The sequence below is a fragment of the Phalangium opilio genome, unplaced genomic scaffold (genome assembly GCF_054372755.1).
Source record: "Phalangium opilio isolate 3A_F unplaced genomic scaffold, DU_Popi_V2 ptg000009l_1, whole genome shotgun sequence".
Taxonomy (NCBI): Eukaryota; Metazoa; Arthropoda; class Arachnida; order Opiliones; family Phalangiidae; genus Phalangium; species Phalangium opilio.
Genome location: NW_028324146.1, coordinates 12,793,192 through 12,811,788, shown reverse-complemented (window position 1 = coordinate 12,811,788; position 18,597 = coordinate 12,793,192). Strand labels below are relative to the sequence as shown.

Here is an 18,597-nt window from a genome sequence, read left to right as displayed (position 1 = left end):
GAGTATTTTATAGGTAAATAAGCTGAATTCGGTCAAAAATTTGTCCAGAAAAAAATTCATTAAAAAGTGTACCGAAAAAATCGCATGTTTTTTTTCTTCAAGATTCAAAATCCGTGACAACTATTTCTTATTTTAAATTGAATTTTAACAGTTTTTTCGATGAATATCGTTATATTTGCTTGAATTAAAGCAACAAGTACAAAAATAGTGGTTTCAGTGGTTATATTTTAAAATAGTGAAAAAATTCTCAAAATGTTTTTCTCTGGCCGAGAAACGTCGATTTTGAAAATGTTATTAAAAATAAAGGTACATTTTTATTTATTGATCAATCGATATGAAATCACTTTTAATGAGTATTTTATAGGTAAATAAGCTGAATTCGGTCAAAAATTTGTCCTGAAAAAAATGCATTCAAAAGTGTACCGAAAAAATTGCATGTTTTTTTTCTTCTAGATACAAAATCCGTGACAACGATTTCTTATTGGAAATTGAATTTGAACAGTTTTTTGAATGAATATCGTTATATTTGCTTGAATTAAAGCAAAAAGTACAAAACTAATGGTTTCAATGGTTATATTTTAAAATAGTGAAAAAATTCTCAAAATGTTTTTCTCTGGCCAAGAAACGTCGATTTTGAAAATGTTATTAAAAATCGAGGTTCATTTTTATTTATTGATCAATCGATATGAAATCACTTTTAATGAGTATTTTATAGGTAAATAAGCTGAATTCGGTCAAAAATTTGTCCAGAAAAAAATGCACTAAAAAGTGTACCTAAAAAATCGCATGTTTTTTTTCTTCAAGATGCAAAAATTCGTGACAACGATTTCTTATTGAAAATTGAATTTGAACAGTTTTTTGAATGAATATCGTTATATTTGCTTGAATTAAAGCAAAAAGTACAAAAATAGTGGTTTCAGTGGTTATATTTTAAAATAGTGAAAAAATTCTCAAAATGTTCTTCTCTGGCCGAGAAACGTCGATTTTGAAAATGTTATTAAAAATAAAGGTACATTTTTATTTATTGATCAATCGATATGAAATAACTTGTTAATGAGTATTTTATAGGTAAATAAGCTGAATTCGGTCAAAAATTTAAAAGAGGAAAAAAAAGTGAAAAAGCCAACGGCACGCAGTGTTCCTAAGTGGTCTCCCTCCCAAGTACTGACTGCGCTCGACGCTGCTTAACTTCGGTGATCGGACGAGAACCGGTGTTTTCAGCGTGATATGGCCGTTGCCAAGAGTGCTAGATAATAATTCGAATTTAAATTAAGTGAGACAAATTGACCATCTTTTTAAAACAATAACAAAAAGAAAATATGTTTGCTTTTTTCATATCTATAGGAATTTAAAAGAGGAAAAAAAAGTGAAAAAGCCAACGGCACGCAGTGTTCCTAAGTGGTCTCCCTCCCAAGTACTGACTGCGCTCGACGCTGCTTAACTTCGGTGATCGGACGAGAACCGGTGTTTTCAGCGTGATATGGCCGTTGCCGAGAGTGCTATTTAATAATTTGAATTTAATTACCCTTCATCTTTATAAATCAATAAGAAAAAGAATATATGTTTGCTTTTTTCATATCTCATGGAATTTAAAAGAGGAAATAAAAGTGAAAAAGCCAACGGCACGCAAAGTTTCCAAGTACTGACTGCGCTCGACGCTGCTTAACTTCGGTGATCGGACGAGAGCCGGTGTTTTCAGCGTGATATGGCCGTTGCCGAGAGTGCTAGATAATAATTCGAATTTAAATTAAGTGAGACAAATTAACCATCATATTTTTAAAACAATAACAAAAAGAAAATATGTTTGCTTTTTTCATATCTATTGGAATTTAAAAGAGGAAAAAAAAGTGAAAAAGCCAACGGCACGCAGTGCTCCTAAGTGGTCTCCCTCCCAAGTACTGACTGCGCTCGACGCTGCTTAACTTCGGTGATCCGACGAGAACCGGTGTTTTCAGCGTGATATGGCCGTTGCCGAGAGTGCTATTTAATAATTCGAATTTAAATTAAGTGAGACAAATTAACCTTCATCTTTTTAAAACAATAACAAAAAGAAAATATGTTTGCTTTTTTCATATCTATTGGAATTTAAAAGAGGAAAAAAAAGAGAAAAAGCCAACGGCACGCAGTGTTCCTAAGTGGTCTCCCTCCCAAGTACTGACTGCGCTCGACGCTGCTTAACTTCGGTGATCGGACGAGAACCGGTGTTTTCAGCGTGATATGGCCGTTGCCGAGAGTGCTATTTAATAATTCGAATTTAATTGACATTCATCTTTATAAATCAATAAGAAAAAGAAGATATGTTTGCTTTTTTCATATCTCATGGAATTTAAAAGAGGAAATAAAAGTGAAAAAGCCAACGGCACGCAAAGTTTCCAAGTACTGACTGCGCTCGACGCTGCTTAACTTCGGTGATCGGACGAGAACCGGTGTTTTCAGCGTGATATGACCGTTGCCGAGAGTGCTAGATAATAATTCGAATTTAAATTAAGTGAGACAAATTAACCATCATCTTTTTAACACAATAACAAAAAGAAAATATGTTTGCTTTTTTCATATCTATTGGAATTTAAAAGAGGAAAAAAAGTGAAAAAGCCAACGGCACGCAGTGTTCCTAAGTGGTCTCCCTCCCAAGTACTGACTGCGCTCGACGCTGCTTAACTTCGGTGATCGGACGAGAACCGGTGTTTTCAGCGTGATATGGCCGTTGCCGAGAGTGCTAATTAATAATTCGAATTTAAATTAAGTGAGACAAATTAACCTTCATCTTTTTAAAACAATAACAAAAAGAAAATATGTTTGCTTTTTTCATATCTATTGGAATTTAAAAGAGGAAAAAAAAAGAGAAAAAGCCAACGGCACGCAGTGTTCCTAAGTGGTCTCCCTCCCAAGTACTGACTGCGCTCGACGCTGCTTAACTTCGGTGATCGGACGAGAACCGGTGTTTTCAGCGTGATATGGCCGTTGCCGAGAGTGCTATTTAATAATTCGAATTTAATTGACATTCATCTTTATAAATCAATAAGAAAAAGAAGATATGTTTGCTTTTTTCATATCTCATGGAAATTAAAAGAGGAAATAAAAGTGAAAAAGCCAACGGCACGCAAAGTTTCCAAGTACTGACTGCGCTCGACGCTGCTTAACTTCGGTGATCGGACGAGAGCCGGTGTTTTCAGCGTGATATGGCCGTTGCCGAGAGTGCTAGATAATAATTCGAATTTAAATTAAGTGAGACAAATTAACCATCATATTTTTAAAACAATAACAAAAAGAAAATATGTTTGCTTTTTTCATATCTATTGGAATTTAAAAGAGGAAAAAAAAGTGAAAAAGCCAACGGCACGCAGTGTTCCTAAGTGGTCTCCCTCCCAAGTACTGACTGCGCTCGACGCTGCTTAACTTCGGTGATCGGACGAGAACCGGTGTTTTCAGCGTGATATGGCCGTTGCCAAGAGTGCTAGATAATAATTCGAATTTAAATTAAGTGAGACAAATTGACCTTCATCTTTTTAAAACAATAACAAAAAGAAAATATGTTTGCTTTTTTCATATCTATAGGAATTTAAAAGAGGAAAAAAAAGTGAAAAAGCCAACGGCACGCAGTGTTCCTAAGTGGTCTCCCTCCCAAGTACTGACTGCGCTCGACGCTGCTTAACTTCGGTGATCGGACGAGAACCGGTGTTTTCAGCGTGATATGGCCGTTGCCGAGAGTGCTATTTAATAATTTGAATTTAATTACCCTTCATCTTTATAAATCAATAAGAAAAAGAATATATGTTTGCTTTTTTCATATCTCATGGAATTTAAAAGAGGAAATAAAAGTGAAAAAGCCAACGGCACGCAAAGTTTCCAAGTACTGACTGCGCTCGACGCTGCTTAACTTCGGTGATCGGACGAGAGCCGGTGTTTTCAGCGTGATATGGCCGTTGCCGAGAGTGCTAGATAATAATTCGAATTTAAATTAAGTGAGACAAATTAACCATCATATTTTTAAAACAATAACAAAAAGAAAATATGTTTGCTTTTTTCATATCTATTGGAATTTAAAAGAGGAAAAAAAAGTGAAAAAGCCAACGGCACGCAGTGCTCCTAAGTGGTCTCCCTCCCAAGTACTGACTGCGCTCGACGCTGCTTAACTTCGGTGATCCGACGAGAACCGGTGTTTTCAGCGTGATATGGCCGTTGCCGAGAGTGCTATTTAATAATTCGAATTTAAATTAAGTGAGACAAATTAACCTTCATCTTTTTAAAACAATAACAAAAAGAAAATATGTTTGCTTTTTTCATATCTATTGGAATTTAAAAGAGGAAAAAAAAGAGAAAAAGCCAACGGCACGCAGTGTTCCTAAGTGGTCTCCCTCCCAAGTACTGACTGCGCTCGACGCTGCTTAACTTCGGTGATCGGACGAGAACCGGTGTTTTCAGCGTGATATGGCCGTTGCCGAGAGTGCTATTTAATAATTCGAATTTAATTGACATTCATCTTTATAAATCAATAAGAAAAAGAAGATATGTTTGCTTTTTTCATATCTCATGGAATTTAAAAGAGGAAATAAAAGTGAAAAAGCCAACGGCACGCAAAGTTTCCTAGTACTGACTGCGCTCGACGCTGCTTAACTTCGGTGATCGGACGAGAACCGGTGTTTTCAGCGTGATATGACCGTTGCCGAGAGTGCTAGATAATAATTCGAATTTAAATTAAGTGAGACAAATTAACCATCATCTTTTTAACACAATAACAAAAAGAAAATATGTTTGCTTTTTTCATATCTATTGGAATTTAAAAGAGGAAAAAAAGTGAAAAAGCCAACGGCACGCAGTGTTCCTAAGTGGTCTCCCTCCCAAGTACTGACTGCGCTCGACGCTGCTTAACTTCGGTGATCGGACGAGAACCGGTGTTTTCAGCGTGATATGGCCGTTGCCGAGAGTGCTAATTAATAATTCGAATTTAAATTAAGTGAGACAAATTAACCTTCATCTTTTTAAAACAATAACAAAAAGAAAATATGTTTGCTTTTTTCATATCTATTGGAATTTAAAAGAGGAAAAAAAAAGAGAAAAAGCCAACGGCACGCAGTGTTCCTAAGTGGTCTCCCTCCCAAGTACTGACTGCGCTCGACGCTGCTTAACTTCGGTGATCGGACGAGAACCGGTGTTTTCAGCGTGATATGACCGTTGCCGAGAGTGCTAGATAATAATTCGAATTTAAATTAAGTGAGACAAATTAACCATCATCTTTTTAACACAATAACAAAAAGAAAATATGTTTGCTTTTTTCATATCTATTGGAATTTAAAAGAGGAAAAAAAGTGAAAAAGCCAACGGCACGCAGTGTTCCTAAGTGGTCTCCCTCCCAAGTACTGACTGCGCTCGACGCTGCTTAACTTCGGTGATCGGACGAGAACCGGTGTTTTCAGCGTGATATGGCCGTTGCCGAGAGTGCTAATTAATAATTCGAATTTAAATTAAGTGAGACAAATTAACCTTCATCTTTTTAAAACAATAACAAAAAGAAAATATGTTTGCTTTTTTCATATCTATTGGAATTTAAAAGAGGAAAAAAAAAGAGAAAAAGCCAACGGCACGCAGTGTTCCTAAGTGGTCTCCCTCCCAAGTACTGACTGCGCTCGACGCTGCTTAACTTCGGTGATCGGACGAGAACCGGTGTTTTCAGCGTGATATGGCCGTTGCCGAGAGTGCTATTTAATAATTCGAATTTAATTGACATTCATCTTTATAAATCAATAAGAAAAAGAAGATATGTTTGCTTTTTTCATATCTCATGGAAATTAAAAGAGGAAATAAAAGTGAAAAAGCCAACGGCACGCAAAGTTTCCAAGTACTGACTGCGCTCGACGCTGCTTAACTTCGGTGATCGGACGAGAGCCGGTGTTTTCAGCGTGATATGGCCGTTGCCGAGAGTGCTAGATAATAATTCGAATTTAAATTAAGTGAGACAAATTAACCATCATATTTTTAAAACAATAACAAAAAGAAAATATGTTTGCTTTTTTCATATCTATTGGAATTTAAAAGAGGAAAAAAAAGTGAAAAAGCCAACGGCACGCAGTGTTCCTAAGTGGTCTCCCTCCCAAGTACTGACTGCGCTCGACGCTGCTTAACTTCGGTGATCGGACGAGAACCGGTGTTTTCAGCGTGATATGGCCGTTGCCAAGAGTGCTAGATAATAATTCGAATTTAAATTAAGTGAGACAAATTGACCTTCATCTTTTTAAAACAATAACAAAAAGAAAATATGTTTGCTTTTTTCATATCTATAGGAATTTAAAAGAGGAAAAAAAAGTGAAAAAGCCAACGGCACGCAGTGTTCCTAAGTGGTCTCCCTCCCAAGTACTGACTGCGCTCGACGCTGCTTAACTTCGGTGATCGGACGAGAACCGGTGTTTTCAGCGTGATATGGCCGTTGCCGAGAGTGCTATTTAATAATTTGAATTTAATTACCCTTCATCTTTATAAATCAATAAGAAAAAGAATATATGTTTGCTTTTTTCATATCTCATGGAATTTAAAAGAGGAAATAAAAGTGAAAAAGCCAACGGCACGCAAAGTTTCCAAGTACTGACTGCGCTCGACGCTGCTTAACTTCGGTGATCGGACGAGAGCCGGTGTTTTCAGCGTGATATGGCCGTTGCCGAGAGTGCTAGATAATAATTCGAATTTAAATTAAGTGAGACAAATTAACCATCATATTTTTAAAACAATAACAAAAAGAAAATATGTTTGCTTTTTTCATATCTATTGGAATTTAAAAGAGGAAAAAAAAGTGAAAAAGCCAACGGCACGCAGTGCTCCTAAGTGGTCTCCCTCCCAAGTACTGACTGCGCTCGACGCTGCTTAACTTCGGTGATCCGACGAGAACCGGTGTTTTCAGCGTGATATGGCCGTTGCCGAGAGTGCTATTTAATAATTCGAATTTAAATTAAGTGAGACAAATTAACCTTCATCTTTTTAAAACAATAACAAAAAGAAAATATGTTTGCTTTTTTCATATCTATTGGAATTTAAAAGAGGAAAAAAAAGAGAAAAAGCCAACGGCACGCAGTGTTCCTAAGTGGTCTCCCTCCCAAGTACTGACTGCGCTCGACGCTGCTTAACTTCGGTGATCGGACGAGAACCGGTGTTTTCAGCGTGATATGGCCGTTGCCGAGAGTGCTATTTAATAATTCGAATTTAATTGACATTCATCTTTATAAATCAATAAGAAAAAGAAGATATGTTTGCTTTTTTCATATCTCATGGAATTTAAAAGAGGAAATAAAAGTGAAAAAGCCAACGGCACGCAAAGTTTCCTAGTACTGACTGCGCTCGACGCTGCTTAACTTCGGTGATCGGACGAGAACCGGTGTTTTCAGCGTGATATGACCGTTGCCGAGAGTGCTAGATAATAATTCGAATTTAAATTAAGTGAGACAAATTAACCATCATCTTTTTAACACAATAACAAAAAGAAAATATGTTTGCTTTTTTCATATCTATTGGAATTTAAAAGAGGAAAAAAGTGAAAAAGCCAACGGCACGCAGTGTTCCTAAGTGGTCTCCCTCCCAAGTACTGACTGCGCTCGACGCTGCTTAACTTCGGTGATCGGACGAGAACCGGTGTTTTCAGCGTGATATGGCCGTTGCCGAGAGTGCTAATTAATAATTCGAATTTAAATTAAGTGAGACAAATTAACCTTCATCTTTTTAAAACAATAACAAAAAGAAAATATGTTTGCTTTTTTCATATCTATTGGAATTTAAAAGAGGAAAAAAAAAGAGAAAAAGCCAACGGCACGCAGTGTTCCTAAGTGGTCTCCCTCCCAAGTACTGACTGCGCTCGACGCTGCTTAACTTCGGTGATCGGACGAGAACCGGTGTTTTCAGCGTGATATGGCCGTTGCCGAGAGTGCTATTTAATAATTCGAATTTAATTGACATTCATCTTTATAAATCAATAAGAAAAAGAAGATATGTTTGCTTTTTTCATATCTCATGGAAATTAAAAGAGGAAATAAAAGTGAAAAAGCCAACGGCACGCAAAGTTTCCAAGTACTGACTGCGCTCGACGCTGCTTAACTTCGGTGATCGGACGAGAGCCGGTGTTTTCAGCGTGATATGGCCGTTGCCGAGAGTGCTAGATAATAATTCGAATTTAAATTAAGTGAGACAAATTAACCATCATATTTTTAAAACAATAACAAAAAGAAAATATGTTTGCTTTTTTCATATCTATTGGAATTTAAAAGAGGAAAAAAAAGTGAAAAAGCCAACGGCACGCAGTGTTCCTAAGTGGTCTCCCTCCCAAGTACTGACTGCGCTCGACGCTGCTTAACTTCGGTGATCGGACGAGAACCGGTGTTTTCAGCGTGATATGGCCGTTGCCAAGAGTGCTAGATAATAATTCGAATTTAAATTAAGTGAGACAAATTGACCTTCATCTTTTTAAAACAATAACAAAAAGAAAATATGTTTGCTTTTTTCATATCTATAGGAATTTAAAAGAGGAAAAAAAAGTGAAAAAGCCAAGGGCACGCAGTGTTCCTAAGTGGTCTCCCTCCCAAGTACTGACTGCGCTCGACGCTGCTTAACTTCGGTGATCGGACGAGAACCGGTGTTTTCAGCGTGATATGGCCGTTGCCGAGAGTGTTATTTAATAATTTGAATTTAATTACCCTTCATCTTTATAAATCAATAAGAAAAAGAAGATATGTTTGCTTTTTTCATATCTCATGGAATTTAAAAGGGGAAATAAAAGTGAAAAGCCAACGGCACGCAGAGTTTCCAAGTACTGACTGCGCTCGACGCTGCTTATCTTCGGTGATCCGACGAGAACCGGTGTTTTCAGCGTGATATGGCCGTTGCCGAGAGTGCTAGATAATAATTCGAACTTAAATTAAGTGAGACAAATTGACCTTCATCTTTTTAAACCAATAACAAAAAGAAAATATGTTTGCTTTTTTCATATCTATAGGAATTTAAAAGAGGAAAAAAAGTGAAAAAGCCAACGGCACGCAGTGTTCCTAAGTGGTCTCCCTCCCAAGTACTGACTGCGCTCGACGCTGCTTAACTTCGGTTATCGGACTAGAACCGGTGTTTTCAGCGTGATATGGCCGTTGCCGAGAGTGCTATTTAATAATTCGAATTTAATTAACCTTCATCTTTATAAATCAATAAGAAAAAGAAGATATGTTTGCTTTTTTCATATCTCATGGAATTTAAAAGAGGAAATAAAAGTGAAAAAGCCAACGGCACGCAAAGTTTCCAAGTACTGACTGCGCTCGACGCTGCTTAACTTCGGTGATCGGACGAGAGCCGGTGTTTTCAGCGTGATATGGCCGTTGCCGAGAGTGCTAGATAATAATTCGAATTTAAATTAAGTGAGACAAATTAACCATCATATTTTTAAAACAATAACAAAAAGAAAATATGTTTGCTTTTTCATATCTATTAAAATTTAAAAGTGGAAAAAAAAGTGAAAAAGCCAACGGCACGCAGTGTTCCTAAGTGGTCTCCCTCCCAAGTACTGACTGCGCACGACGCTGCTTAACTTCGGTGATCGGACGAGAACCGGTGTTTTCAGCGTGATATGGCCGTTGCCAAGAGTCCTAGATAATAATTCGAATTTAAATTAAGTGAGACAAATTGACCTTCATCTTTTTAAAACAATAACAAAAAGAAAATATGTTTGCTTTTTTCATATCTATAGGAATTTAAAAGAGGAAAAAAAAGTGAAAAAGCCAACGGCACGCAGTGTTCCTAAGTGGTCTCCCTCCCAAGTACTGACTGCGCTCGACGCTGCTTAACTTCGGTGATCGGACGAGAACCGGTGTTTTCAGCGTGATATGGCCGTTGCCGAGAGTGTTATTTAATAATTTGAATTTAATTACCCTTCATCTTTATAAATCAATAAGAAAAAGAAGATATGTTTGCTTTTTTCATATCTCATGGAATTTAAAAGGGGAAATAAAAGTGAAAAGCCAACGGCACGCAGAGTTTCCAAGTACTGACTGCGCTCGACGCTGCTTATCTTCGGTGATCCGACGAGAACCGGTGTTTTCAGCGTGATATGGCCGTTGCCGAGAGTGCTAGATAATAATTCGAACTTAAATTAAGTGAGACAAATTGACCTTCATCTTTTTAAACCAATAACAAAAAGAAAATATGTTTGCTTTTTTCATATCTATAGGAATTTAAAAGAGGAAAAAAAGTGAAAAAGCCAACGGCACGCAGTGTTCCTAAGTGGTCTCCCTCCCAAGTACTGACTGCGCTCGACGCTGCTTAACTTCGGTTATCGGACTAGAACCGGTGTTTTCAGCGTGATATGGCCGTTGCCGAGAGTGCTATTTAATAATTCGAATTTAATTAACCTTCATCTTTATAAATCAATAAGAAAAAGAAGATATGTTTGCTTTTTTCATATCTCATGGAATTTAAAAGAGGAAATAAAAGTGAAAAAGCCAACGGCACGCAAAGTTTCCAAGTACTGACTGCGCTCGACGCTGCTTAACTTCGGTGATCGGACGAGAGCCGGTGTTTTCAGCGTGATATGGCCGTTGCCGAGAGTGCTAGATAATAATTCGAATTTAAATTAAGTGAGACAAATTAACCATCATATTTTTAAAACAATAACAAAAAGAAAATATGTTTGCTTTTTCATATCTATTAAAATTTAAAAGTGGAAAAAAAAGTGAAAAAGCCAACGGCACGCAGTGTTCCTAAGTGGTCTCCCTCCCAAGTACTGACTGCGCACGACGCTGCTTAACTTCGGTGATCGGACGAGAACCGGTGTTTTCAGCGTGATATGGCCGTTGCCAAGAGTCCTAGATAATAATTCGAATTTAAATTAAGTGAGACAAATTGACCTTCATCTTTTTAAAACAATAACAAAAAGAAAATATGTTTGCTTTTTTCATATCTATAGGAATTTAAAAGAGGAAAAAAAAGTGAAAAAGCCAACGGCACGCAGTGTTCCTAAGTGGTCTCCCTCCCAAGTACTGACTGCGCTCGACGCTGCTTAACTTCGGTGATCGGACGAGAACCGGTGTTTTCAGCGTGATATGGCCGTTGCCGAGAGTGTTATTTAATAATTTGAATTTAATTACCCTTCATCTTTATAAATCAATAAGAAAAAGAAGATATGTTTGCTTTTTTCATATCTCATGGAATTTAAAAGGGGAAATAAAAGTGAAAAGCCAACGGCACGCAGAGTTTCCAAGTACTGACTGCGCTCGACGCTGCTTATCTTCGGTGATCCGACGAGAACCGGTGTTTTCAGCGTGATATGGCCGTTGCCGAGAGTGCTAGATAATAATTCGAACTTAAATTAAGTGAGACAAATTGACCTTCATCTTTTTAAACCAATAACAAAAAGAAAATATGTTTGCTTTTTTCATATCTATAGGAATTTAAAAGAGGAAAAAAAGTGAAAAAGCCAACGGCACGCAGTGTTCCTAAGTGGTCTCCCTCCCAAGTACTGACTGCGCTCGACGCTGCTTAACTTCGGTTATCGGACTAGAACCGGTGTTTTCAGCGTGATATGGCCGTTGCCGAGAGTGCTATTTAATAATTCGAATTTAATTAACCTTCATCTTTATAAATCAATAAGAAAAAGAAGATATGTTTGCTTTTTTCATATCTCATGGAATTTAAAAGAGGAAATAAAAGTGAAAAAGCCAACGGCACGCAAAGTTTCCAAGTACTGACTGCGCTCGACGCTGCTTAACTTCGGTGATCGGACGAGAACCGGTGTTTTCAGCGTGATATGGCCGTTGCCGAGAGTGCTAGATAATAATTCGAATTTAAATTAAGTGAGACAAATTAACCATCATCTTTTTAAAACAATAACAAAAAGAAAATATGTTTGCTTTTTTCATATCTATTGGAATTTAAAAGAGGAAAAAAAAGTGAAAAAGCCAACGGCACGCAGTGTTCCTAAGTGGTCTCCCTCCCAAGTACTGACTGCGCTCGACGCTGCTTAACTTCGGTGATCGGACGAGAACCGGTGTTTTCAGCGTGATATGGCCGTTGCCAAGAGTGCTAGATAATAATTCGAATTTAAATTAAGTGAGACAAATTGACCTTCATCTTTTTAAAACAATAACAAAAAGAAAATATGTTTGCTTTTTTCATATCTATAGGAATTTAAAAGAGGAAAAAAAAGTGAAAAAGCCAACGGCACGCAGTGTTCCTAAGTGGTCTCCCTCCCAAGTACTGACTGCGCTCGACGCTGCTTAACTTCGGTGATCGGACGAGAACCGGTGTTTTCAGCGTGATATGGCCGTTGCCGAGAGTGTTATTTAATAATTTGAATTTAATTACCCTTCATCTTTATAAATCAATAAGAAAAAGAAGATATGTTTGCTTTTTTCATATCTCATGGAATTTAAAAGGGGAAATAAAAGTGAAAAGCCAACGGCACGCAAAGTTTCCAAGTACTGACTGCGCTCGACGCTGCTTAACTTCGGTGATCGGACGAGAGCCGGTGTTTTCAGCGTGATATGGCCGTTGCCGAGAGTGCTAGATAATAATTCGAATTTAAATTAAGTGAGACAAATTAACCATCATATTTTTAAAACAATAACAAAAAGAAAATATGTTTGCTTTTTTCATATCTATAGGAATTTAAAAGAGGAAAAAAAGTGAAAAAGCCAACGGCACGCAGTGTTCCTAAGTGGTCTCCCTCCCAAGTACTGACTGCGCTCGACGCTGCTTAACTTCGGTTATCGGACTAGAACCGGTGTTTTCAGCGTGATATGGCCGTTGCCGAGAGTGCTATTTAATAATTCGAATTTAATTAACCTTCATCTTTATAAATCAATAAGAAAAAGAAGATATGTTTGCTTTTTTCATATCTCATGGAATTTAAAAGAGGAAATAAAAGTGAAAAAGCCAACGGCACGCAAAGTTTCCAAGTACTGACTGCGCTCGACGCTGCTTAACTTCGGTGATCGGACGAGAGCCGGTGTTTTCAGCGTGATATGGCCGTTGCCGAGAGTGCTAGATAATAATTCGAATTTAAATTAAGTGAGACAAATTAACCATCATATTTTTAAAACAATAACAAAAAGAAAATATGTTTGCTTTTTCATATCTATTAAAATTTAAAAGTGGAAAAAAAAGTGAAAAAGCCAACGGCACGCAGTGTTCCTAAGTGGTCTCCCTCCCAAGTACTGACTGCGCACGACGCTGCTTAACTTCGGTGATCGGACGAGAACCGGTGTTTTCAGCGTGATATGGCCGTTGCCAAGAGTCCTAGATAATAATTCGAATTTAAATTAAGTGAGACAAATTGACCTTCATCTTTTTAAAACAATAACAAAAAGAAAATATGTTTGCTTTTTTCATATCTATAGGAATTTAAAAGAGGAAAAAAAAGTGAAAAAGCCAACGGCACGCAGTGTTCCTAAGTGGTCTCCCTCCCAAGTACTGACTGCGCTCGACGCTGCTTAACTTCGGTGATCGGACGAGAACCGGTGTTTTCAGCGTGATATGGCCGTTGCCGAGAGTGTTATTTAATAATTTGAATTTAATTACCCTTCATCTTTATAAATCAATAAGAAAAAGAAGATATGTTTGCTTTTTTCATATCTCATGGAATTTAAAAGGGGAAATAAAAGTGAAAAGCCAACGGCACGCAGAGTTTCCAAGTACTGACTGCGCTCGACGCTGCTTATCTTCGGTGATCCGACGAGAACCGGTGTTTTCAGCGTGATATGGCCGTTGCCGAGAGTGCTAGATAATAATTCGAACTTAAATTAAGTGAGACAAATTGACCTTCATCTTTTTAAACCAATAACAAAAAGAAAATATGTTTGCTTTTTTCATATCTATAGGAATTTAAAAGAGGAAAAAAAGTGAAAAAGCCAACGGCACGCAGTGTTCCTAAGTGGTCTCCCTCCCAAGTACTGACTGCGCTCGACGCTGCTTAACTTCGGTTATCGGACTAGAACCGGTGTTTTCAGCGTGATATGGCCGTTGCCGAGAGTGCTATTTAATAATTCGAATTTAATTAACCTTCATCTTTATAAATCAATAAGAAAAAGAAGATATGTTTGCTTTTTTCATATCTCATGGAATTTAAAAGAGGAAATAAAAGTGAAAAAGCCAACGGCACGCAAAGTTTCCAAGTACTGACTGCGCTCGACGCTGCTTAACTTCGGTGATCGGACGAGAACCGGTGTTTTCAGCGTGATATGGCCGTTGCCGAGAGTGCTAGATAATAATTCGAATTTAAATTAAGTGAGACAAATTAACCATCATCTTTTTAAAACAATAACAAAAAGAAAATATGTTTGCTTTTTTCATATCTATTGGAATTTAAAAGAGGAAAAAAAAGTGAAAAAGCCAACGGCACGCAGTGTTCCTAAGTGGTCTCCCTCCCAAGTACTGACTGCGCTCGACGCTGCTTAACTTCGGTGATCGGACGAGAACCGGTGTTTTCAGCGTGATATGGCCGTTGCCAAGAGTGCTAGATAATAATTCGAATTTAAATTAAGTGAGACAAATTGACCTTCATCTTTTTAAAACAATAACAAAAAGAAAATATGTTTGCTTTTTTCATATCTATAGGAATTTAAAAGAGGAAAAAAAAGTGAAAAAGCCAACGGCACGCAGTGTTCCTAAGTGGTCTCCCTCCCAAGTACTGACTGCGCTCGACGCTGCTTAACTTCGGTGATCGGACGAGAACCGGTGTTTTCAGCGTGATATGGCCGTTGCCGAGAGTGTTATTTAATAATTTGAATTTAATTACCCTTCATCTTTATAAATCAATAAGAAAAAGAAGATATGTTTGCTTTTTTCATATCTCATGGAATTTAAAAGGGGAAATAAAAGTGAAAAGCCAACGGCACGCAAAGTTTCCAAGTACTGACTGCGCTCGACGCTGCTTAACTTCGGTGATCGGACGAGAGCCGGTGTTTTCAGCGTGATATGGCCGTTGCCGAGAGTGCTAGATAATAATTCGAATTTAAATTAAGTGAGACAAATTAACCATCATATTTTTAAAACAATAACAAAAAGAAAATATGTTTGCTTTTTTCATATCTATTGGAATTTAAAAGAGGAAAAAAAAGTGAAAAAGCCAACGGCACGCAGTGTTCCTAAGTGGTCTCCCTCCCAAGTACTGACTGCGCTCGACGCTGCTTAACTTCGGTGATCGGACGAGAACCGGTGTTTTCAGCGTGATATGGCCGTTGCCAAGAGTGCTAGATAATAATTCGAATTTAAATTAAGTGAGACAAATTGACCTTCATCTTTTTAAAACAATAACAAAAAGAAAATATGTTTGCTTTTTTCATATCTATAGGAATTTAAAAGAGGAAAAAAAAGTGAAAAAGCCAAGGGCACGCAGTGTTCCTAAGTGGTCTCCCTCCCAAGTACTGACTGCGCTCGACGCTGCTTAACTTCGGTGATCGGACGAGAACCGGTGTTTTCAGCGTGATATGGCCGTTGCCGAGAGTGTTATTTAATAATTTGAATTTAATTACCCTTCATCTTTATAAATCAATAAGAAAAAGAAGATATGTTTGCTTTTTTCATATCTCATGGAATTTAAAAGGGGAAATAAAAGTGAAAAGCCAACGGCACGCAGAGTTTCCAAGTACTGACTGCGCTCGACGCTGCTTATCTTCGGTGATCCGACGAGAACCGGTGTTTTCAGCGTGATATGGCCGTTGCCGAGAGTGCTAGATAATAATTCGAACTTAAATTAAGTGAGACAAATTGACCTTCATCTTTTTAAACCAATAACAAAAAGAAAATATGTTTGCTTTTTTCATATCTATAGGAATTTAAAAGAGGAAAAAAAGTGAAAAAGCCAACGGCACGCAGTGTTCCTAAGTGGTCTCCCTCCCAAGTACTGACTGCGCTCGACGCTGCTTAACTTCGGTTATCGGACTAGAACCGGGGTTTTCAGCGTGATATGGCCGTTGCCGAGAGTGCTATTTAATAATTCGAATTTAATTAACCTTCATCTTTATAAATCAATAAGAAAAAGAAGATATGTTTGCTTTTTTCATATCTCATGGAATTTAAAAGAGGAAATAAAAGTGAAAAAGCCAACGGCACGCAAAGTTTCCAAGTACTGACTGCGCTCGACGCTGCTTAACTTCGGTGATCGGACGAGAGCCGGTGTTTTCAGCGTGATATGGCCGTTGCCGAGAGTGCTAGATAATAATTCGAATTTAAATTAAGTGAGACAAATTAACCATCATATTTTTAAAACAATAACAAAAAGAAAATATGTTTGCTTTTTTCATATCTATTGAAATTTAAAAGAGGAAAAAAAAGTGAAAAAGCCAACGGCACGCAGTGTTCCTAAGTGGTCTCCCTCCCAAGTACTGACTGCGCTCGACGCTGCTTAACTTCGGTGATCGGACGAGAACCGGTGTTTTCAGCGTGATATGGCCGTTGCCAAGAGTGCTAGATAATAATTCGAATTTAAATTAAGTGAGACAAATTGACCTTCATCTTTTTAAAACAATAACAAAAAGAAAATATGTTTGCTTTTTTCATATCTATAGGAATTTAAAAGAGGAAAAAAAAGTGAAAAAGCCAAGGGCACGCAGTGTTCCTAAGTGGTCTCCCTCCCAAGTACTGACTGCGCTCGACGCTGCTTAACTTCGGTGATCGGACGAGAACCGGTGTTTTCAGCGTGATATGGCCGTTGCCGAGAGTGTTATTTAATAATTTGAATTTAATTACCCTTCATCTTTATAAATCAATAAGAAAAAGAAGATATGTTTGCTTTTTTCATATCTCATGGAATTTAAAAGGGGAAATAAAAGTGAAAAGCCAACGGCACGCAGAGTTTCCAAGTACTGACTGCGCTCGACGCTGCTTATCTTCGGTGATCCGACGAGAACCGGTGTTTTCAGCGTGATATGGCCGTTGCCGAGAGTGCTAGATAATAATTCGAACTTAAATTAAGTGAGACAAATTGACCTTCATCTTTTTAAACCAATAACAAAAAGAAAATATGTTTGCTTTTTTCATATCTATAGGAATTTAAAAGAGGAAAAAAAGTGAAAAAGCCAACGGCACGCAGTGTTCCTAAGTGGTCTCCCTCCCAAGTACTGACTGCGCTCGACGCTGCTTAACTTCGGTTATCGGACTAGAACCGGTGTTTTCAGCGTGATATGGCCGTTGCCGAGAGTGCTATTTAATAATTCGAATTTAATTAACCTTCATCTTTATAAATCAATAAGAAAAAGAAGATATGTTTGCTTTTTTCATATCTCATGGAATTTAAAAGAGGAAATAAAAGTGAAAAAGCCAACGGCACGCAAAGTTTCCAAGTACTGACTGCGCTCGACGCTGCTTAACTTCGGTGATCGGACGAGAGCCGGTGTTTTCAGCGTGATATGGCCGTTGCCGAGAGTGCTAGATAATAATTCGAATTTAAATTAAGTGAGACAAATTAACCATCATATTTTTAAAACAATAACAAAAAGAAAATATGTTTGCTTTTTTCATATCTATTGAAATTTAAAAGAGGAAAAAAAAGTGAAAAAGCCAACGGCACGCAGTGTTCCTAAGTGGTCTCCCTCCCAAGTACTGACTGCGCACGACGCTGCTTAACTTCGGTGATCGGACGAGAACCGGTGTTTTCAGCGTGATATGGCCGTTGCCAAGAGTCCTAGATAATAATTCGAATTTAAATTAAGTGAGACAAATTGACCTTCATCTTTTTAAAACAATAACAAAAAGAAAATATGTTTGCTTTTTTCATATCTATAGGAATTTAAAAGAGGAAAAAAAAGTGAAAAAGCCAACGGCACGCAGTGTTCCTAAGTGGTCTCCCTCCCAAGTACTGACTGCGCTCGACGCTGCTTAACTTCGGTGATCGGACGAGAACCGGTGTTTTCAGCGTGATATGGCCGTTGCCGAGAGTGTTATTTAATAATTTGAATTTAATTACCCTTCATCTTTATAAATCAATAAGAAAAAGAAGATATGTTTGCTTTTTTCATATCTCATGGAATTTAAAAGGGGAAATAAAAGTGAAAAGCCAACGGCACGCAGAGTTTCCAAGTACTGACTGCGCTCGACGCTGCTTATCTTCGGTGATCCGACGAGAACCGGTGTTTTCAGCGTGATATGGCCGTTGCCGAGAGTGCTAGATAATAATTCGAACTTAAATTAAGTGAGACAAATTGACCTTCATCTTTTTAAACCAATAACAAAAAGAAAATATGTTTGCTTTTTTCATATCTATAGGAATTTAAAAGAGGAAAAAAAGTGAAAAAGCCAACGGCACGCAGTGTTCCTAAGTGGTCTCCCTCCCAAGTACTGACTGCGCTCGACGCTGCTTAACTTCGGTTATCGGACTAGAACCGGTGTTTTCAGCGTGATATGGCCGTTGCCGAGAGTGCTATTTAATAATTCGAATTTAATTAACCTTCATCTTTATAAATCAATAAGAAAAAGAAGATATGTTTGCTTTTTTCATATCTCATGGAATTTAAAAGAGGAAATAAAAGTGAAAAAGCCAACGGCACGCAAAGTTTCCAAGTACTGACTGCGCTCGACGCTGCTTAACTTCGGTGATCGGACGAGAACCGGTGTTTTCAGCGTGATATGGCCGTTGCCGAGAGTGCTAGA

General features: G+C 37.8%; 35 non-coding genes and 37 pseudogenes across 35 annotated transcripts; all 72 read right to left on the bottom strand.

Annotated features, from left to right (window-relative positions):
• Nucleotides 1–1,120: 1,120 nt before the first annotated feature.
• On the bottom strand, nucleotides 1,121–1,239 carry LOC149714998 (5S ribosomal RNA). The gene has a single exon (XR_016371748.1). It is a non-coding gene; the product is annotated as a 5S ribosomal RNA (ribosomal RNA).
• A 134-nt stretch (nucleotides 1,240–1,373) lies between these two features.
• Nucleotides 1,374–1,492, bottom strand: LOC149714997 (5S ribosomal RNA). The gene has a single exon (XR_016371745.1). It is a non-coding gene; the product is annotated as a 5S ribosomal RNA (ribosomal RNA).
• Nucleotides 1,493–1,614: 122 nt separating this feature from the next.
• On the bottom strand, nucleotides 1,615–1,717 carry LOC149714996 (5S ribosomal RNA; annotated as a pseudogene).
• Nucleotides 1,718–1,854: 137 nt separating this feature from the next.
• Nucleotides 1,855–1,973, bottom strand: LOC149714995 (5S ribosomal RNA). Its single transcript, XR_016374199.1, has one exon. It is a non-coding gene; the product is annotated as a 5S ribosomal RNA (ribosomal RNA).
• Nucleotides 1,974–2,110: 137 nt separating this feature from the next.
• Nucleotides 2,111–2,229, bottom strand: LOC149714994 (5S ribosomal RNA). The gene has a single exon (XR_016371743.1). It is a non-coding gene; the product is annotated as a 5S ribosomal RNA (ribosomal RNA).
• A 122-nt stretch (nucleotides 2,230–2,351) lies between these two features.
• On the bottom strand, nucleotides 2,352–2,454 carry LOC149714993 (5S ribosomal RNA; annotated as a pseudogene).
• Nucleotides 2,455–2,590: 136 nt separating this feature from the next.
• Nucleotides 2,591–2,709, bottom strand: LOC149714992 (5S ribosomal RNA). Its single transcript, XR_016371741.1, has one exon. It is a non-coding gene; the product is annotated as a 5S ribosomal RNA (ribosomal RNA).
• Nucleotides 2,710–2,847: 138 nt separating this feature from the next.
• On the bottom strand, nucleotides 2,848–2,966 carry LOC149714991 (5S ribosomal RNA). Its single transcript, XR_016371740.1, has one exon. It is a non-coding gene; the product is annotated as a 5S ribosomal RNA (ribosomal RNA).
• A 122-nt stretch (nucleotides 2,967–3,088) lies between these two features.
• LOC149714990 (5S ribosomal RNA) lies at nucleotides 3,089–3,191 on the bottom strand (annotated as a pseudogene).
• Nucleotides 3,192–3,328: 137 nt separating this feature from the next.
• On the bottom strand, nucleotides 3,329–3,447 carry LOC149714989 (5S ribosomal RNA). Its single transcript, XR_016371739.1, has one exon. It is a non-coding gene; the product is annotated as a 5S ribosomal RNA (ribosomal RNA).
• A 137-nt stretch (nucleotides 3,448–3,584) lies between these two features.
• On the bottom strand, nucleotides 3,585–3,703 carry LOC149714988 (5S ribosomal RNA). Its single transcript, XR_016374484.1, has one exon. It is a non-coding gene; the product is annotated as a 5S ribosomal RNA (ribosomal RNA).
• Nucleotides 3,704–3,825: 122 nt separating this feature from the next.
• On the bottom strand, nucleotides 3,826–3,928 carry LOC149714987 (5S ribosomal RNA; annotated as a pseudogene).
• Nucleotides 3,929–4,065: 137 nt separating this feature from the next.
• Nucleotides 4,066–4,184, bottom strand: LOC149714986 (5S ribosomal RNA). The gene has a single exon (XR_016374198.1). It is a non-coding gene; the product is annotated as a 5S ribosomal RNA (ribosomal RNA).
• A 137-nt stretch (nucleotides 4,185–4,321) lies between these two features.
• On the bottom strand, nucleotides 4,322–4,440 carry LOC149714985 (5S ribosomal RNA). The gene has a single exon (XR_016374454.1). It is a non-coding gene; the product is annotated as a 5S ribosomal RNA (ribosomal RNA).
• Nucleotides 4,441–4,562: 122 nt separating this feature from the next.
• On the bottom strand, nucleotides 4,563–4,665 carry LOC149714984 (5S ribosomal RNA; annotated as a pseudogene).
• Nucleotides 4,666–4,801: 136 nt separating this feature from the next.
• On the bottom strand, nucleotides 4,802–4,920 carry LOC149714983 (5S ribosomal RNA). The gene has a single exon (XR_016374428.1). It is a non-coding gene; the product is annotated as a 5S ribosomal RNA (ribosomal RNA).
• A 138-nt stretch (nucleotides 4,921–5,058) lies between these two features.
• On the bottom strand, nucleotides 5,059–5,177 carry LOC149714982 (5S ribosomal RNA). The gene has a single exon (XR_016372372.1). It is a non-coding gene; the product is annotated as a 5S ribosomal RNA (ribosomal RNA).
• A 136-nt stretch (nucleotides 5,178–5,313) lies between these two features.
• On the bottom strand, nucleotides 5,314–5,432 carry LOC149714981 (5S ribosomal RNA). The gene has a single exon (XR_016374387.1). It is a non-coding gene; the product is annotated as a 5S ribosomal RNA (ribosomal RNA).
• Nucleotides 5,433–5,570: 138 nt separating this feature from the next.
• LOC149714980 (5S ribosomal RNA) lies at nucleotides 5,571–5,689 on the bottom strand. The gene has a single exon (XR_016374363.1). It is a non-coding gene; the product is annotated as a 5S ribosomal RNA (ribosomal RNA).
• A 122-nt stretch (nucleotides 5,690–5,811) lies between these two features.
• LOC149714979 (5S ribosomal RNA) lies at nucleotides 5,812–5,914 on the bottom strand (annotated as a pseudogene).
• Nucleotides 5,915–6,051: 137 nt separating this feature from the next.
• Nucleotides 6,052–6,170, bottom strand: LOC149714978 (5S ribosomal RNA). Its single transcript, XR_016374344.1, has one exon. It is a non-coding gene; the product is annotated as a 5S ribosomal RNA (ribosomal RNA).
• Nucleotides 6,171–6,307: 137 nt separating this feature from the next.
• On the bottom strand, nucleotides 6,308–6,426 carry LOC149714977 (5S ribosomal RNA). The gene has a single exon (XR_016374334.1). It is a non-coding gene; the product is annotated as a 5S ribosomal RNA (ribosomal RNA).
• Nucleotides 6,427–6,548: 122 nt separating this feature from the next.
• On the bottom strand, nucleotides 6,549–6,651 carry LOC149714976 (5S ribosomal RNA; annotated as a pseudogene).
• Nucleotides 6,652–6,788: 137 nt separating this feature from the next.
• On the bottom strand, nucleotides 6,789–6,907 carry LOC149714975 (5S ribosomal RNA). Its single transcript, XR_016374197.1, has one exon. It is a non-coding gene; the product is annotated as a 5S ribosomal RNA (ribosomal RNA).
• Nucleotides 6,908–7,044: 137 nt separating this feature from the next.
• LOC149714974 (5S ribosomal RNA) lies at nucleotides 7,045–7,163 on the bottom strand. Its single transcript, XR_016374305.1, has one exon. It is a non-coding gene; the product is annotated as a 5S ribosomal RNA (ribosomal RNA).
• A 122-nt stretch (nucleotides 7,164–7,285) lies between these two features.
• Nucleotides 7,286–7,388, bottom strand: LOC149714973 (5S ribosomal RNA; annotated as a pseudogene).
• Nucleotides 7,389–7,523: 135 nt separating this feature from the next.
• LOC149714972 (5S ribosomal RNA) lies at nucleotides 7,524–7,642 on the bottom strand. The gene has a single exon (XR_016374281.1). It is a non-coding gene; the product is annotated as a 5S ribosomal RNA (ribosomal RNA).
• Nucleotides 7,643–7,780: 138 nt separating this feature from the next.
• On the bottom strand, nucleotides 7,781–7,899 carry LOC149714971 (5S ribosomal RNA). Its single transcript, XR_016374270.1, has one exon. It is a non-coding gene; the product is annotated as a 5S ribosomal RNA (ribosomal RNA).
• Nucleotides 7,900–8,021: 122 nt separating this feature from the next.
• LOC149714970 (5S ribosomal RNA) lies at nucleotides 8,022–8,124 on the bottom strand (annotated as a pseudogene).
• A 137-nt stretch (nucleotides 8,125–8,261) lies between these two features.
• On the bottom strand, nucleotides 8,262–8,380 carry LOC149714969 (5S ribosomal RNA). Its single transcript, XR_016374258.1, has one exon. It is a non-coding gene; the product is annotated as a 5S ribosomal RNA (ribosomal RNA).
• Nucleotides 8,381–8,517: 137 nt separating this feature from the next.
• LOC149714968 (5S ribosomal RNA) lies at nucleotides 8,518–8,636 on the bottom strand (annotated as a pseudogene).
• A 121-nt stretch (nucleotides 8,637–8,757) lies between these two features.
• Nucleotides 8,758–8,860, bottom strand: LOC149714967 (5S ribosomal RNA; annotated as a pseudogene).
• A 136-nt stretch (nucleotides 8,861–8,996) lies between these two features.
• LOC149714966 (5S ribosomal RNA) lies at nucleotides 8,997–9,115 on the bottom strand (annotated as a pseudogene).
• A 122-nt stretch (nucleotides 9,116–9,237) lies between these two features.
• Nucleotides 9,238–9,340, bottom strand: LOC149714965 (5S ribosomal RNA; annotated as a pseudogene).
• A 136-nt stretch (nucleotides 9,341–9,476) lies between these two features.
• LOC149714964 (5S ribosomal RNA) lies at nucleotides 9,477–9,595 on the bottom strand. Its single transcript, XR_016373647.1, has one exon. It is a non-coding gene; the product is annotated as a 5S ribosomal RNA (ribosomal RNA).
• A 137-nt stretch (nucleotides 9,596–9,732) lies between these two features.
• LOC149714963 (5S ribosomal RNA) lies at nucleotides 9,733–9,851 on the bottom strand. Its single transcript, XR_016374246.1, has one exon. It is a non-coding gene; the product is annotated as a 5S ribosomal RNA (ribosomal RNA).
• Nucleotides 9,852–9,972: 121 nt separating this feature from the next.
• On the bottom strand, nucleotides 9,973–10,075 carry LOC149714962 (5S ribosomal RNA; annotated as a pseudogene).
• Nucleotides 10,076–10,211: 136 nt separating this feature from the next.
• LOC149714961 (5S ribosomal RNA) lies at nucleotides 10,212–10,330 on the bottom strand (annotated as a pseudogene).
• Nucleotides 10,331–10,452: 122 nt separating this feature from the next.
• Nucleotides 10,453–10,555, bottom strand: LOC149714960 (5S ribosomal RNA; annotated as a pseudogene).
• Nucleotides 10,556–10,691: 136 nt separating this feature from the next.
• On the bottom strand, nucleotides 10,692–10,810 carry LOC149714959 (5S ribosomal RNA). The gene has a single exon (XR_016373646.1). It is a non-coding gene; the product is annotated as a 5S ribosomal RNA (ribosomal RNA).
• A 137-nt stretch (nucleotides 10,811–10,947) lies between these two features.
• LOC149714958 (5S ribosomal RNA) lies at nucleotides 10,948–11,066 on the bottom strand. The gene has a single exon (XR_016374235.1). It is a non-coding gene; the product is annotated as a 5S ribosomal RNA (ribosomal RNA).
• Nucleotides 11,067–11,187: 121 nt separating this feature from the next.
• LOC149714957 (5S ribosomal RNA) lies at nucleotides 11,188–11,290 on the bottom strand (annotated as a pseudogene).
• Nucleotides 11,291–11,426: 136 nt separating this feature from the next.
• On the bottom strand, nucleotides 11,427–11,545 carry LOC149714956 (5S ribosomal RNA; annotated as a pseudogene).
• Nucleotides 11,546–11,667: 122 nt separating this feature from the next.
• On the bottom strand, nucleotides 11,668–11,770 carry LOC149714955 (5S ribosomal RNA; annotated as a pseudogene).
• Nucleotides 11,771–11,907: 137 nt separating this feature from the next.
• Nucleotides 11,908–12,026, bottom strand: LOC149714954 (5S ribosomal RNA). The gene has a single exon (XR_016374224.1). It is a non-coding gene; the product is annotated as a 5S ribosomal RNA (ribosomal RNA).
• Nucleotides 12,027–12,163: 137 nt separating this feature from the next.
• On the bottom strand, nucleotides 12,164–12,282 carry LOC149714953 (5S ribosomal RNA). The gene has a single exon (XR_016374213.1). It is a non-coding gene; the product is annotated as a 5S ribosomal RNA (ribosomal RNA).
• Nucleotides 12,283–12,403: 121 nt separating this feature from the next.
• On the bottom strand, nucleotides 12,404–12,506 carry LOC149714952 (5S ribosomal RNA; annotated as a pseudogene).
• A 136-nt stretch (nucleotides 12,507–12,642) lies between these two features.
• LOC149714951 (5S ribosomal RNA) lies at nucleotides 12,643–12,761 on the bottom strand (annotated as a pseudogene).
• A 122-nt stretch (nucleotides 12,762–12,883) lies between these two features.
• Nucleotides 12,884–12,986, bottom strand: LOC149714950 (5S ribosomal RNA; annotated as a pseudogene).
• A 136-nt stretch (nucleotides 12,987–13,122) lies between these two features.
• On the bottom strand, nucleotides 13,123–13,241 carry LOC149714949 (5S ribosomal RNA). Its single transcript, XR_016373645.1, has one exon. It is a non-coding gene; the product is annotated as a 5S ribosomal RNA (ribosomal RNA).
• Nucleotides 13,242–13,378: 137 nt separating this feature from the next.
• On the bottom strand, nucleotides 13,379–13,497 carry LOC149714948 (5S ribosomal RNA). The gene has a single exon (XR_016374192.1). It is a non-coding gene; the product is annotated as a 5S ribosomal RNA (ribosomal RNA).
• A 121-nt stretch (nucleotides 13,498–13,618) lies between these two features.
• LOC149714947 (5S ribosomal RNA) lies at nucleotides 13,619–13,721 on the bottom strand (annotated as a pseudogene).
• A 136-nt stretch (nucleotides 13,722–13,857) lies between these two features.
• LOC149714946 (5S ribosomal RNA) lies at nucleotides 13,858–13,976 on the bottom strand (annotated as a pseudogene).
• A 122-nt stretch (nucleotides 13,977–14,098) lies between these two features.
• On the bottom strand, nucleotides 14,099–14,201 carry LOC149714945 (5S ribosomal RNA; annotated as a pseudogene).
• A 137-nt stretch (nucleotides 14,202–14,338) lies between these two features.
• Nucleotides 14,339–14,457, bottom strand: LOC149714944 (5S ribosomal RNA). The gene has a single exon (XR_016374169.1). It is a non-coding gene; the product is annotated as a 5S ribosomal RNA (ribosomal RNA).
• A 137-nt stretch (nucleotides 14,458–14,594) lies between these two features.
• Nucleotides 14,595–14,713, bottom strand: LOC149714943 (5S ribosomal RNA). The gene has a single exon (XR_016374158.1). It is a non-coding gene; the product is annotated as a 5S ribosomal RNA (ribosomal RNA).
• Nucleotides 14,714–14,834: 121 nt separating this feature from the next.
• LOC149714942 (5S ribosomal RNA) lies at nucleotides 14,835–14,937 on the bottom strand (annotated as a pseudogene).
• Nucleotides 14,938–15,074: 137 nt separating this feature from the next.
• On the bottom strand, nucleotides 15,075–15,193 carry LOC149714941 (5S ribosomal RNA). Its single transcript, XR_016374146.1, has one exon. It is a non-coding gene; the product is annotated as a 5S ribosomal RNA (ribosomal RNA).
• A 137-nt stretch (nucleotides 15,194–15,330) lies between these two features.
• LOC149714940 (5S ribosomal RNA) lies at nucleotides 15,331–15,449 on the bottom strand (annotated as a pseudogene).
• A 121-nt stretch (nucleotides 15,450–15,570) lies between these two features.
• On the bottom strand, nucleotides 15,571–15,673 carry LOC149714939 (5S ribosomal RNA; annotated as a pseudogene).
• A 136-nt stretch (nucleotides 15,674–15,809) lies between these two features.
• Nucleotides 15,810–15,928, bottom strand: LOC149714938 (5S ribosomal RNA; annotated as a pseudogene).
• A 122-nt stretch (nucleotides 15,929–16,050) lies between these two features.
• LOC149714937 (5S ribosomal RNA) lies at nucleotides 16,051–16,153 on the bottom strand (annotated as a pseudogene).
• A 137-nt stretch (nucleotides 16,154–16,290) lies between these two features.
• Nucleotides 16,291–16,409, bottom strand: LOC149714936 (5S ribosomal RNA). Its single transcript, XR_016374133.1, has one exon. It is a non-coding gene; the product is annotated as a 5S ribosomal RNA (ribosomal RNA).
• Nucleotides 16,410–16,546: 137 nt separating this feature from the next.
• LOC149714935 (5S ribosomal RNA) lies at nucleotides 16,547–16,665 on the bottom strand (annotated as a pseudogene).
• Nucleotides 16,666–16,786: 121 nt separating this feature from the next.
• LOC149714934 (5S ribosomal RNA) lies at nucleotides 16,787–16,889 on the bottom strand (annotated as a pseudogene).
• Nucleotides 16,890–17,025: 136 nt separating this feature from the next.
• LOC149714933 (5S ribosomal RNA) lies at nucleotides 17,026–17,144 on the bottom strand (annotated as a pseudogene).
• Nucleotides 17,145–17,266: 122 nt separating this feature from the next.
• LOC149714932 (5S ribosomal RNA) lies at nucleotides 17,267–17,369 on the bottom strand (annotated as a pseudogene).
• Nucleotides 17,370–17,506: 137 nt separating this feature from the next.
• Nucleotides 17,507–17,625, bottom strand: LOC149714931 (5S ribosomal RNA). Its single transcript, XR_016373644.1, has one exon. It is a non-coding gene; the product is annotated as a 5S ribosomal RNA (ribosomal RNA).
• Nucleotides 17,626–17,762: 137 nt separating this feature from the next.
• Nucleotides 17,763–17,881, bottom strand: LOC149714930 (5S ribosomal RNA). Its single transcript, XR_016374120.1, has one exon. It is a non-coding gene; the product is annotated as a 5S ribosomal RNA (ribosomal RNA).
• Nucleotides 17,882–18,002: 121 nt separating this feature from the next.
• LOC149714929 (5S ribosomal RNA) lies at nucleotides 18,003–18,105 on the bottom strand (annotated as a pseudogene).
• Nucleotides 18,106–18,241: 136 nt separating this feature from the next.
• LOC149714928 (5S ribosomal RNA) lies at nucleotides 18,242–18,360 on the bottom strand (annotated as a pseudogene).
• Nucleotides 18,361–18,482: 122 nt separating this feature from the next.
• Nucleotides 18,483–18,585, bottom strand: LOC149714927 (5S ribosomal RNA; annotated as a pseudogene).
• Between the last annotated feature and the right edge of the window lie 12 nt (nucleotides 18,586–18,597).